The sequence below is a fragment of the Anarrhichthys ocellatus genome, unplaced genomic scaffold (genome assembly GCF_004355925.1).
Source record: "Anarrhichthys ocellatus isolate YVR2014 unplaced genomic scaffold, GSC_Weel_1.0 scaffold77, whole genome shotgun sequence".
NCBI lineage: Eukaryota > Metazoa > Chordata > Actinopteri > Perciformes > Anarhichadidae > Anarrhichthys > Anarrhichthys ocellatus.
The window spans coordinates 76,830-79,701 of NW_022280107.1; the positions used below are offsets into that span (position 1 = coordinate 76,830).

The 2,872-nt window shown below is 38.1% G+C and overlaps 1 protein-coding gene across 1 annotated transcript in view; it reads left to right on the forward strand.

Moving 5' to 3' along the window:
* The first annotated feature begins 645 nt into the window (after positions 1 to 645).
* The window catches only part of LOC116398015 (interleukin-1 receptor-like 1), an 11,497-nt gene continuing 9,270 nt past the window's right edge, over positions 646 to 2,872 (forward strand). The window contains exon 1 of the mRNA XM_031873991.1: positions 646 to 734. The gene's annotated coding sequence lies outside the window, so the exon portion shown is untranslated. The remainder of the gene's footprint in view (positions 735 to 2,872) is intronic.

Genomic DNA, 2,872 nt, shown 5'->3' on the forward strand with positions numbered 1-2,872 from the left:
AAGGAGCTCATTGATATATGAAGTGATTTTGGTCATGATACACTTATCAACAGTAAAGCTATTGATTATTATTTAATAAATATTCACTAAAATTAATCTAAATCATTTCTTTTCAAAATAACACTTGTAGTACAACAAGGAGGAGCCCATTGATGTGTGAAGTGATTTTGGTTACACTACATTGCATGACAGTGAAGCTATTGAATATTGTTGTAGTAGGTATTTTCCGCATTGCACTTTGTAGACGGTCCCTGCGCACTCGTCTCGCAGCCGGCCGCTCATTGAGACCAATGCAGATTGTCCGAATCTGTCAGTATCTTTCTAACTTTACCTCTAAGTCTCACATGATGCTCTGACACAAGCTGTCTGCTGAGATATGATGTAAATATGTATTATGTCCCATGCAAAAGAGGGGAGACAAGCCTAGCTTTGAGTGAAGTCACAGTTGGCACTCCGACAGTAAACACGTCATTTACTGTGTTTGCTCGGTATGATGAATTAGAAACTGCTGTCACTGAAAACAGGATATTTCTTGGGATTTTCCAGTGACGTGTGTGTGAGGGAGATAAGTGGGAGAAGGGAGGGAGAATGTTGAATGAGTGTGTAGGTGTGTGTGATTTCCTTTCTCTGCTGCTCACTCGATCTGCAGAGTTCAGTGATGAGCAGAGAGGATTTAAAGCAGGTAGAGCAGAAGAAGGAGACACCATCCAGCTGTCAGCACACACTTTCACGAGGTAAGCAAAGCGGTTTTAATTTGTGTCCTCCATGTTTATTTCAAACAGCATTGAAGTGTAAAACTACAGGGTGTTTTAGTGAGCATGCTGTTAACTGTTCACGAGGACTGAACTTCACTGTATTTAATCGATGCTTTTTTATTACCATTTCCTAATCAGTTTGTTTTTTCATGTGATGTATTTTAAATCCATTTATTCTTTCTTAAAGGCAAAATGTTGGAAGTCTCAAGTCTCATATTAACAGTGGCTTCATGTATGAATAACCATAACGGATTCAACATTACATCAATGTATTTCTGTTATGTATAAAACATACAAAGGAGGATATGTTTGGTTATTTGTGTAATGATTTGCATGTTAGTTATATTTGTTTTTATGGACCATCATCTTGTTCGTTTATTACTTTATAAATATGCAAGATTTTAAAAATGCTTTTTTGTTGGTTTTATCTTTTTGCAGTTTTGTTTTTTAAGTCTGTTATTTGTGTTTTGAAGCTCTGCCATCAGGAGCCACTTGGAAATGAGATTCAATGAGGTTATTAAATAAAGGTTAAACAAGAATTAAACACAGCACGGTGTGTGCTAATCAATATCTTTATTTTAACAGGCGATGACTGTAATGTGAAAGGGGTCTGAGCTTTTTAGCCTCTTTCAACTCATTGATTTGCTTTTCTCTGCTCTCATCAACCCTGTTGCGAGCAGCAGAAGGCAGCTTTGGAGAAGAAACTCACTGAACAATAACTGATCAGCAGAGTTAGCAGTTAGCTGGTGAACAAAGTTGAGCAGCCAAAGACCACAACAGAGCTAAAAACCAACAAAACTGCAACGTGAACTGCCTTACACAGGACGTTCACCCCAAAGACAGCTGGGAACTCAATTATTTTGTTGCCTGAAAATAACAAAGTAGTTTTGTAGTTTTTGTTTTGTTACGTTGTTTGTAACATTAACTTTGTGTCTCAAACTGCAGTCTTTATCTGGGAGGAACAGCATTCCCCCTCTAAACGTAGTTGAGAATGTAGTTTCGATGAAATGTAGTTTAGATGGAGACATGGGTTGACTGTCCCCTTTTTAAAATATTTCATTGACTCCTAAGTACTTGAGAAAAAGCAGTATGTATGTTATTTTGGAAGGTTTTCAATATGTTTGGAAAATTACATGATGACCTATTTTTATTCTGTTCTATGTCTGCACTTCACCTTCACAATTTAGCAAGTTTACATCCCCACATAATAAACAACGGATGACTGCAATTACACTGTAACTACAATTTCCATATATACAGGAAGCGGGATGTGCACTTAGGCCGCTGCTTTCTCAAACAGACGTCACTTAGTCGTCTCCAGTTAAGTGTTTCTTAAAGCCTTCAAATGAAACGGTTGTTCAAAGTTGCTGATGTCTTTGCGAGAACTCGTATGGCCAGGGTTGTGCAACCTGCAGTTGTTCATTCTTATCAGGAGAGGAACTTGCTGTGAGGGAGATAAGATGTTGTTAAAACCTCTGAGGCAAACTTGTGGTATTGGGCTATATACAATAAATAATTATTACATTGTATTGAATCAGATTCTAAACTTGCTATTCCTATTAACTGTAATTGTATTAGTTATCCCATTTATAGGCATTAAAACAAGATGCAGTGAGACTGAGCCAAAGGTATTGTTGTATTTATGGTGCAGCACAGTTATATTAATGTCAATAGTCCAGCACTGGGTTTGTCCATTCTGGGCTTCTGTAGAAACATGGCAGACTGTATATTCCATGTAACTTAAACAGACATGTGCATGTCATCTTTTAACATGAAAAAGGACTAAAAATACAAAATACCACACAATCTAATCTCACTTCCTGCTGCCAGTCATGGCGGCCCTTCCAGTCCCTTCAACATCCGCCCCACGCAACCTCTAATAAGAATTTCCTACTCGATTTATGATGGTATCGTGTGTGGAAGAGGAAGAGGGTTCCTGCAGGACTAAAAAGTGCATGAATATGTATCGTGTTAATTATTCAACTAGAAGCAAAAAAACACGAGGTTTAACTTTAAGTGTTCTCTCTCTCTCTCTCTCTCTCTGTCTCTCTCTGTCTCTCTCTCTCTGTCTCTCTCTCTCTCTCTCTCTCTCTCTCTCTCTCTCTCTCTCTCTCTCT